This window comes from Bombyx mori, chromosome 1 (assembly GCF_030269925.1).
Source record: "Bombyx mori chromosome 1, ASM3026992v2".
NCBI classification, from domain to species: domain Eukaryota; kingdom Metazoa; phylum Arthropoda; class Insecta; order Lepidoptera; family Bombycidae; genus Bombyx; species Bombyx mori.
Window position 1 is genome coordinate 4,064,160 of NC_085107.1, and position 11,823 is coordinate 4,075,982.

Sequence of the window (11,823 nt, forward strand, 5' to 3'; positions counted from 1 at the left end):
ACCACCACTAAACTAAAAAACTTTTAACACTAAAGGGTATTTTTGAAGGAATAATCATCGATATTATAATCCGATTATTTCAATGTGATACGAAAGATGCGTTCGATACATTGTGCAGCAGTATGTAACACGCAGGGTCAGTGCCATGACCGCTGGCGCGTGTCGAGATTGCTGGGCCAACGTGTACGTTGACTGTGGAGGCAAGCAGTTTGCCGCTTCGAAGCTAAGACGAATAGACTGACGATGTTTTAAACAATGCTGAAATCTCAATAAAAAAACAACGCCTTGTGTTTTATAAATGCGGCAGCCGTTATTTATTCTGCAGGCGATGGAATACAAGAATCAAGTTTAGAAAAAAACACTAACGATTTTTTTAATCACACAATTAAAACTTATTTTACGATTTAATCTCCTGTTTCTTGTCGTCAATGTAATATTATAAAAAAAGTTTTGAATACTTTACAGATTTTTGTAAACAGAAATATTATACAAAAAAAAACCGCCAATTTAAACCGTAAAAGTAGGTAGTTTTAATTAAGGCCACGACGACCAGCGAAATCCGACTAAAACAAACATTAAAACACTTTTTATTTTAATTTGTTCGACTAATCAGAAGCTACGACTAAACCGAGTTTGGCTAGTTTGGTTTAATTAGGCTTGAATTAATTGGAATTGTTATTCGCTGTGGCTTTATATGTAACTTAAGCGATATCATATTATGTATATTTAAATAGAAGCAAATAACCCCAGTCGGAGCTTTCAAAAAACGCGCCACGATGCCTGGTCAACCGAACAACTGAAATATCGAAGCTTTTTATTGCTTGATGGAAATAACCAGCTCGCAGTTTTATTGAGAACGACGTCAGCAACGATTTGATCTGAAGGAACATTATGACAATACGATCCTCTGTACGTCTGTCTACTAAAGTATTCATTTAAGCGAATCGAAATTCATGGACTGAGTTGCGGCCACGTTGTCGTTGTTTTGACTTTGTAAAATTTTAGCTTTGCACCACTGAAAACAAAACAATTTATTTTTGTTTGCTTGCAAGACCAATGCAAATATAGCAAGTAAATTTCGCTGCACGACAAAATAAATTCGCATGGCAAACGCAGCGCCAACGCGCACAGCTTCGGAGACGAAAACGTTCCTAAATATGTTAACAAAACACTATTCTAGGGGTTATTTGAAAGCCTACCGCATAGCTTCTATTTTAGGATATATTTGTAGTCATAATCGTGCGCCAAGTTTGCTCAAAACAAAAGAGAATCACTTGAGTGTTGAGTCTGCTTTAGTAATAACAATTATGCAAAGACTGTACGCAAATTCAAAACATTTAAATTGTTTAAGGTTGTTACACTACACGGAATGTTTAGTTTTAAGACCTACCACAAACCCAAACGTGGTCTTAAATGTCATAACAATTGGTTAGTAATACATTCTGGTTTAACATTATATCATATTTCAAATAAACCACGCAAGTGTTTTATGCATGCGTTGCACAGAAACTACGAATATAGGAATAACGCTTATGCAACAAAATATATCTCTCCATTACTTTTTTGTTTAAAAATAATGTCAAAATATATGTATTGATTTATTTTTTGTCATCAATCTATACTAATATATAAATCTACAATGGTTTTTACGGATGTTCCATTATAACTACTGAACCATGCATCCGATTGACTTGAAACTTGGTATCCATGTAGAAAATACATGTACTTAATGGATAGACTAATTTTTATATGAGTGTTGGACTCCCTAATAATAATGACAATAAATAATAATGTTAATTTTAAATGCCCAGCGAAGCGAGCGAGTACGGCCAGTAATTAATATTTAGGCGAATTTCTCATAGCCCTGTTCTATTCAAAGAAAAACAAATATATAATTTTCTTATCGTAAAACAAACAGAAACGCAAATAAATATGAACAATTTAATATTTTACGATTTCGTAGTAAAATTGAACAATGGACAACTATATTTTTACCGCTGTTGTCATCCAGACACGTCCACCATAATGTCACATTGTATAAATAAAACGTTACATAATAACAAAAACTATTGTTTGTGACAGCGGCAGCATTGTGGCCTCGGTTACACAGAAACGTTCAGGAGGCATCCGGCTCGCGAATATGATGCGCGAAAGATAAGTTTAGAGCTGGACTTGCAGCGTAATTTTATTGATAAGCACCGCCTATCGTGTAACAACGTAAAACATTTGCCTGAAATCATATTTGGAATGTGAAACGGTTTTTACTATTTTGGTACGCTATATTTTATAGGGTTTATAAAGATTTAATATGTAATGAGTATTATTAAGCGATGTACAGGTTAAATTTGTATTCGATAATAAGAATATTTAGATACTGAAAATAGAAGCCCACCTTATTTAAGAAAAAATGTACATCTCGGCTACCGTTATACATCGTATTAGTTTATTGATAAACGGACTTCTTCTTTTCAGCCCATGGACGTCCACTGCTGGACATAGGCCTCCCCCAAGCCTCGCTACAAAGACCGGTCCTGCGCTGCCTGGATCCGCTGGATAAACGGACAATTACACCGAAACATAACCTAATCATCAAAACATAGTCTTCGGGAATGGAATGTCCTAAACATATTTGCGCATAATTAATCTAATGATTCCCAATAATAAGCGACATTCGAATCTGTATTCTATCTAAATATCCTATCAACACCTCCCAATTCGTTAGCGGTTTGTGAAACCCGGCCTTTCGGTTTACTTTACTACTAACATACGAATAGACACGTATTTAAAAACACTGACATCAGCGCGACTATACTGCATTGGTTATTTAAACAAGTATGGCAATGATTCAACGCACCTACGGATCGGCTCAAATGACACTATCTTAAACGACAACTATCTTCGATTTTTGCATGTGCACGCTCTAAAAGTCCACGATCCGATCTTATTTCGACGATGCCCCCTCGTTAAGGATTTTACGACTCGTCGATGACACAATAACGAGAGGGCGAACAGCGCATTGACCGCGTTTGTTTTTGCCAGAAAATCGCCCTTAAACATGAAGCAAAGTACAATTCCTCTGGCTCTGAATAAAATGCAAAAAAAAAATTCAAGACCGAATCGTCGCGAAACGTTCTCATTTAATGACGTAATCCTGCTGATATCAGCAAACCTCCATTTTCTGTCGCGACCTCGAAATGAAAATTTCCTCGCCCAATTCTAAAATAACGCGACGCTATGTCATCCAGTGAGCGTATACGTCATACCTCTACAAAATATTCGGGTCGGTCAATGACAGCATTAGAAAATTAAACCTAAGCCTTATTCACTAAATAAATTTATGAATTAATAAATATACCACAGTTATGGATAGCTTTTGAATTTTATTAGATACATATGAAACGAAATTTATAAGTAATAAATCTAGATTTGATCGCAAACCAACCAAAGCCGATACGTGTCAAACAAAGTCAGGAGACGTCGAGTCATCGACCTAGTTTCCCGGACTATCTAACGACTATCGCTCTATAAATACTGACTGGGTTACTTATAGCGAAATAAAATGCAGCCGCGATCAAATGATGCTAAATTAATAATTCATTGTGTTATGGACGAGGTAGATTTTCTATTGCAATAAATAAAACGGCCTAAGACAGTATAAATCTGTTTACATACCACCAAATACAATTTTAAAATGTTCGGCAAGTTTAATAATAGGTTAAAATGTTATTATGTTCAATAAATAGGTCGTATGAATTCTTATGTTACGCCTATATGAAACAACAGTAAAAGTGAATCAAGATTCTAGGCGCCGGCATGACACGAGGCATCCTATCTATTCTAGATTCTGATCTATGCGATGCGATCTATAAAAAGTTAGTATAATTTATATGAAAGCAACAGAAATTTAACGTTCCGTCTGATCGGTGCCAAGCGAACGCACGCGTCCCAGACTTCTTGTAGACGCACCCATTCGCGCTTCGATAAATTATGATAAATTCTCTAAACAAAGTAAGTTTACAATATTTTTAAAACGGATTAATTTATAAGTACGACTGTTTAAAGAAATGCCTAATGTGATTTAAAAAACGATTATCTTGCAAAAGAGAAACATTCGGAAACTAAAAATGGCAGCATAGAACATTACATAAAGTCGAATTAAATGCCGTGCATTCCGATTTATAATAGTGCATTTTTATATATCGAAGAACGATAAATAAATGCAAATCTTATTGTACGCGATACACAGTCACTCATAACATCAAAGAAACTCCGGTAACTTTATGAGATCATTGACACAAACGTAATCGAGCGATAAAAATACATATGAGACGCATTGTCACGAGTACAGTATCAATACTAGCATGGTATTCGTCACTAGTATGTCTCGTGTGTAGTTAGTCTGAGGTAACTAACCGCACTTTATAAATAGGGCAGGCGCTCACACCAGATCAGATGAGGTGCTCGTTCGGCACATAAATACAAAAACGTATATAGCAATTGATAAAATGATCTGTGCGTGCGTGCCGGTTTCGATGATGTAAACATGGCTAAACGCGTAGCAGGGCGCGCGTAATATACCAGATATAGGTCGATATTTGATACGAATGCAAAATTGTTAATGTGTAATCGGTATAGACTGCGGACATTTGAATCTTGTCATGTTGTGTATAAACAGCCATATTAACTGACGGAGTAAATGAAGACGGCTTCTTGTGTGATATGACAGTCAATGCGATCGTACAAAATCGACTTTTAAGTGGTGAGGATAGATGCTCTGTTTAACAAGTTAGTTTAATATTAAATTCGTCCGTTTCCTCTACGATGGTAGGCTTTAAGGTGAAATAGATTGTATAGAATGTTTTCAAGGCGTGTCCAAGCCTAAAGTTATTGTAACAATCACTGCAGATACACGGCAGATACATACTGGTGGTAGGGGTATTGTGAGGTCGCAAGGTTAGGTATCACCACCGTGTCTATTTCTGCCGTGAACAGTAGTCGGTTTGAAGGATGCGACAATTGTTTTACTACACAATTGTGACTTAGAAGCTCATGTTTCAAGATGGGTGGCGGCTTTCACGTTCTTACGTCTATGGGCTTCGATAACCACTCAGCTAGACCGCACATCTATGCATTTAAAAAAAATTAAGATATAATTTGAAAATAACGATGATATTTTTAATCGCACACACAAATTACAAACATAAACCACAAATACAAACTGAACTTTATCATTAATAAAACGGACATTCTAAACAGGCTGAAATATACGGGAGCGACTTTGCAAAAGTTGGCACAACTGCCGTCATGGCAAGTATCCATGAGATCCGGATGTGTACGCAGAATATATTATGTAAGCCAGATTTTATGGCGGTACACAGCTGCAGCAACGCGTCTCGGTGACAACGTGGGTTCAACGAATTCGCGAAACCCATTGGCACGGCAGACCGAGAACTGAAATTTTTAGTAAATTTGAAACAACACCATGGCAACAGCTATTTCTTGTCCTATCATTAAACTGAAAACGTTAATTCAAATTAACACACTTTTACGACTTCAAAAGTGCATATCTGAAGCCATTATTTAAGAAAAGGCTCTCAAGAAAAGGAAACTATAAGTAACATTTTTTTTTACTTTTATTTAATAGAACTTCTGTACATCGTTCTAACGCCGGTCAGTACACTTATAGGACTAAAATTTCATGGATGTTTACTCCAACCCAGGGATATCCCAATGTGAATGCTTCTTTTGCCAGCCGAGGATGAATCTTGTGACATGAGGGCAAAGTTTCAAATTCATTGATACAACGGCTCCGTCCCGTTCTTGAAGCCGGAAAGTAACTGCTTTGCGGCAAAAAATAGATTAGTCGGAGTACCCGTCGTGACTGCGGTCCAAGCGCTATCGGAATACTCCTATTTACTTGTCATCCATAGCTTAAAGTATTGTTTCAGGCGTTTTTTTCTTTCCTGCTTAACTTCTTCAACTGTTATCTAAAGTAATGACTTGAACATGAAGGCTGGGATAGGCATTATGCTTTTTTTATTTATTTATTGCTTAGATGGGTAGGCGAGCTCAGAGCCCACCTGGTGTTAAGTGGTTACTGGAGCCCATAGACTTCTACAACGTAAATGCGCCACCCACTTTGAGATATAAGTTCTAAGTTCTCAAATATAGTTACAACGACTGCCCCACCCTTCGAACCGAAACGCATTACTGCTTCACGGCAGAAACAGGCAGGGTGGCGGCGCCGACTCACAAGAGGTCCTACCAAAAATTCATACCGATTCCTACCAATTGTACTGAGGTTTTGACTTAATGTCTAGAGGTGGACATCGGCATTCGCGTTGTGGTGTTTATAGTTTACTAACGTCGGGTTTAAGTTATAAAAGAGGTTGATGTAAATATTCGAATCATCTTAACAGCTTCTTTGACGTCATAGTCATTGTGAATAGACCAGCGAACGTTTGCTCGTCTCGCGTCCATCTCTACATAGGTAAATCGAAAGATGACGTAGAAATCGCCGCAGGTATGTATGTATACGCCCTCGCGCATAACGTCCCCCGCGAACGTATAGAGCAGCTCCCTTTTATTTTTAAACGCAAGGTTGTGTGAATTTGTATTGGATGTTTTGACACGCTTAATACACGTTGCGGGATTTCGTAATAAAATAAATCGAACGAGTATTTATTATGAACGACGCCCTTTAATGTTCTGATTAGGGCTACGGACAACATGAAATATGGCAAATTAAGCCTGATTAGTTTATGCAAATTTTTATGCGCAAGAAAAATACGACTACCTTCAATAAATATGTACATCAGTTTTTTTTGTTTTTCAATCTGTGCCCATATTTTTTTAATGCGTGTGAGCATTTGTACAGAGTTTCAAATAAGTTAATCAAACTATATTTACAATTTCAAATACAATTTACAGAGAGTATTAAATTCAATTTAATTTATTTCTTTTGGATTGTCAATTTCGGTAAAAGCATCGATAAAAAAATACGATTCCTTAACGTTACGGTCGAGCGCTCCTAGAAATGGCATGTCCGTAAAATGAACCACAGTAAAACGTAATTAAGAGGAACTAATAAAACAGTAATGGCACGCACGCACATAACTTATTTCTATGCTAAATATGTTCACTGGTGTTCAGTAAATTTACAACACATTCGAGAAATCAGATATAATATTTACAGCGCGTGTCATCTATGCGATTTCGAGAGGGTTATAACATAATTGACCCCCCTTATAGTCATTTCCTACTTCTCCAACCACGAATAACGAAATGTAAATCTGGTAAACCGAAATTTCGTTCCGTGGTCTCTTGTATTTTTTCTATACTTAGTTCACTATTCAGTTTTCGCCACGAGACGTTCCAGTTACAATTTAAATTATTTTTTAAATTTATAATCGTTTTAAACATATAGAAATAATCTTAACTGTGATATTAACGAAAGCTGTAATGCGGTACTTAGAGGCAGTTTGAACATCGATACGTTAGCAAATAGCTGTATTATTATGAATTTTAAAATAATCGTGTATGTATGTAGTCGTTTGACGTGGTGTGACAGCTGGTCTACCATCATTTTTAGCGATCGGAGACAGTTACATGTGACGCTGCGACGGTAGCGGCAGAGCGGCGCCGATGCGGCTGCCAACGACAACCGATACTCCGCAATAAATCTTTGAATCTGTGACTTTGCTGTCACATGCGCGACTTCAGTGCTTTGGCACACACTGACGATGAAACAGTCGTGTGTTCATTTCTATCAAAATCTATACTAATACTAGCTGACCCGGCAGACTTCGTAGTGCCTCAATCAATAAATAAAAGACCTAAACTTTTGTATAAAATAAACTTAAAACAAACAAAAGGAATCCGTCCGACGGGGGGACACATCAAAGGAAAAACAAAATTATTATTTTATTAATTTCCGAGCATTTTCTTTCTTTTATCTACCTTTTAAACCTTCTCTGGACTTTCACAAATAATTCAAGATCAAAATTAGACAAATCGGTTCAGCCGTACTCGAGTTTTAGCGAGACTAATGTACAGCAATTAATTTTTATATCTATACTAATATAATATATGTTCCGTTATACTACTGAATCTTGCATCCGATTGACTTGAAACTTGGTATCCATGAATAAAATACGTGTAGTTAATGGATAGGCTAATATTTATATGAGTGTTGGACTCCCTAATAATAATGTCAATTTTAAATGCTTAGCGAAGCGGGCGAGTACGGCTTATTATATTAATACGAATATAATTTGTCCAACCCTAATTTACGTTTTTCTAACAAATCAAGAGGCAGAGGAGCATACGGTCCACCTGATGGTGAGTGGTTACCGTCGCCCATGGACTTCAGCAATGCCAGGGGTAGAGCCAAGCCGCTGTCTATCGTTTCATCGTCTAAACTAATAGATTCGGTAACAAGAAAGTTCCGGACAGGAAGACATTTATAAATGAGTAATTTAAAAAATATCTTCTACCTTTTGCTTCGAATTAGCAATGTAACTCGACGAAACTTCATATCATCCTTTGCACTCACTAAGCCATTCTTTTACAAAGATAAAAACACAGCGGATGTTTCCATTAACGGGGCATCAGAGGCGCTAAAACAACTTAACTTTTAGCGGGTAAGCTACGTACATAAATTGGTGCGATATTTCATTACGATTTCGTTTTCTGCTTCGAGTGGTAAATCATCATAATTAAACGATCATTACAAAATAAAACTGTACAGATACATGTAGTGAAGTATACAAATTGGTACCTTTTAACATTTTTTTTTAACATTCTGCACTCCTTCTCTATATTTTCTATAAGAGTGGGTAATTTTCATACTCCGCCGTCCGCGCAATTTCTGTAAATAGTACGTTTTTGCTTCACATATTAATAACAGATAGAACATGATATTATTTCTTCATCCTTAAAATCCTTCAAAAATGTAAGTTGGTTAAGTATTCACTTAGGAAAATTGGTGCCTTCCAGTTGGATTTGAATCCCACCGTGGTCACATCCCTCGACACTGAAACATCGAGCGCGGACGCTTGACGATACATAGCCAGTTCATAAAGTTAATTAATAAATATACATTGGTCACATTGATCACTTTTATTATAAAACTAGCTGACCCGGCAGACTTCGCAGTGCCTCAATCGCTAAAGAAAAGACCTAAACTTCTGTATAAAATAAACATAAAACAAACAAAAGGAATCCGACGGGGGACAAATGAAAGGAAAAACAAAATTGTTATTTTTATTTAATTCCGAGCATTTTCATATGTATCTACCTTTTAAACCTTCTCTGGACTTCCGCAAATAATTCAAGATCAAAATTCGCCAAATCGGACCAACCGTTCTCGAGTTTTAGCGAGACTAACGAACAGCAATCCATTCATATATATAGATATTTTTGAGTTATTTTTTTCCTCATTTGGAAAACAGGCGAGCAATCGCTTCGGTGGGAGTTTATCAACGTCGTTCATGGGTCTCGGCAATCACAGCAGAACGATGACGTTGCGTACCAGTATTCACAGTTTGAGATAATAAACATTATTTGTTGTGACAGTTTATGCTCTGACTTAAATATATAACATTAACACAAGGTCCGGTAGCCGTAAAACCTTTAAAGCTAACTAAGCTTTATCTGTGACCCTAAGTGAGATTTTATTGAAAATAGCAAATATAATTACCGATAAGACCGTGTCGATACTGTAAATATAATTAACATACGTACATTACTTTGTTTAAAGTCGCTTTATAATTAGTGATAAATATTTGAACTATTCATAGTAATTATGATGACGATCATAGCAAAACAAATCTTTATGTTGGGTTGGGTCGTCGTCGCTTCATAGTCTTGTTACAAGTTAACAATAAACTTATTTTGTTTAGCTTATCAATCAATCGCTCACGATTCGATGGTATACTGCTTAGTCTCCAGTGCCGGAAGAGATCTACCGAAGCTGTTACATACCATAACTCCTTCGAATTGACATAAAGTAACGAACGTGCGTTTTTTTCTTTAATCTATACTAATATTATAAAGGTGAAGAGTTTGTTTGTTTGAACGCGCTAATCTCAGGAACTAATGGTCCGATTTAATTCTTTCATTGTTAGATAGCCCACTTATTAAGGAAGGCTACAGGCTATATAACATCACGGTAAAACCAATTCAAGTGGAGCGTCAAGAAAAAATGTTTCAAAATAGGGGTTTAAATAGCTCCTTAACATTCTACAATTCAAAAATATTTTCACTTTCTACGTAAATGAAGTGGGGGTAAAATTTTGCGTTATTTCAAAGTAACTATTCCACGCGGACGGAGTCGCGGACAAAAGCTAGTCACTTATATTCCGTTCTAATCAAAATTACATTTAAAATGAATAAAAACTATTTTTTCCGTTGCTGTTTCATTTAACTCGGGTCTTGTTCCTAATAACCTAATTTTTCAACCCGATTCGAATGGTTTTACGATCCTCTGTTCATGCCACACCCATATAACTCCGACTCCTGATGAAAATGGGCCTGGTGAACGTTTTTGAAATATTTACGTTGATCAATGAGTCTTTCCATTTAAATGATAACATATTCGGTCCTGATGAATTAAATTTTTTTGCTATTATCTTTACTATAACACTAATTTTATTTAACGAAAATAACAAATAGTTTTAAAGTACACTTCTAGCAAGTGTTCTTCAAGCTATTTTTTTTTAAATTATGCATTAATAATACATTACATCAATAAAACAACATTACACACATGTATTTGACATACACGCACTTATATATACTCTTTGTTTATTGTCAAACTTTTGTTATTGCTTAAAGTCTGTGGTCAGATTGAGAATAAGTTAATATTGTTCATCTTTAATATAATTTGTCTATAGTGTAGTCTTGGCGAAATCTGTTATTATAGAAGTATAATATAGTCTATTGTCAAAGACCATAATAATGTCCAAAATTATAATTTCAATTAATAATAGTCGAATTTCGACTACTGCGGGACCACTAGTAATGAGAAATATAACCAATAAAATATTTAAATCTCAATACAATAATTGCATTTTTTGAAAAAAGAACATACTTACGACATGTTTACGAACAAATATCAAATCTGTCCCAAGTAATCCCGTATGCACTTTTTCTTCATTTTACATACACATATACCCTTGTCAAACTGGACAGTTAAATTCACGATGTATGTAACTACTTAACATGAAGTGAGCCAAGAGCTCGTCTGCAAACTTTGTCGGTTTAAAACTTTATTTTTAAAATCTTAAAGAGCGAACGACAACTTAAAAAGAAGTAAAAGTGCACCCAGTAAAAAGAAACCATTCAGTGGCGTCTGCAAATTTAATGATAACGATAGCTGTATCTATTGAGTTTTCTGACTGAAATAAAAATGTCAAAGTCACACCCATCCAATTTCGTAATTACTAAAATAAAGTTAGGATCCGAAACGACCTTCCCCAGTGACGTACTATCAAGTAGATATATGGACACGCCCTTTGCGGCCAGCCTCGAGAACATTTCTATTCCAAATTTTCACCCTAATAGGTTTCGTATTTCACACTTATACTGAGATACAAACTGAGATAATTTCGAGTAAAATATTATTATTATGTATTTTAGGCATTTGCAAATTAATAAATCGTAAAATTAATAATTTCGTATGAATCTTTTATTGCACAAAACGTTTTTACTAATCATTTGACGCGTCCGAAGTTCAGCCATCTCAACAATTACGCAAAATGTCGCAGCTTTTGAACGGGGAGCGTGTAAGTTATAGTTTTATTTTTTCTGTGTAGTTTTTTT

At 35.8% G+C, this 11,823-nt stretch overlaps 1 protein-coding gene across 50 annotated transcripts in view; it reads right to left on the reverse strand.

Moving 5' to 3' along the window:
• Positions 1-11,823, reverse strand: part of LOC101737973 (protein phosphatase 1 regulatory subunit 12A) — an 88,631-nt gene that overhangs the window by 65,693 nt on the left and 11,115 nt on the right. The gene's annotated exons all lie outside the window — the stretch shown is intronic.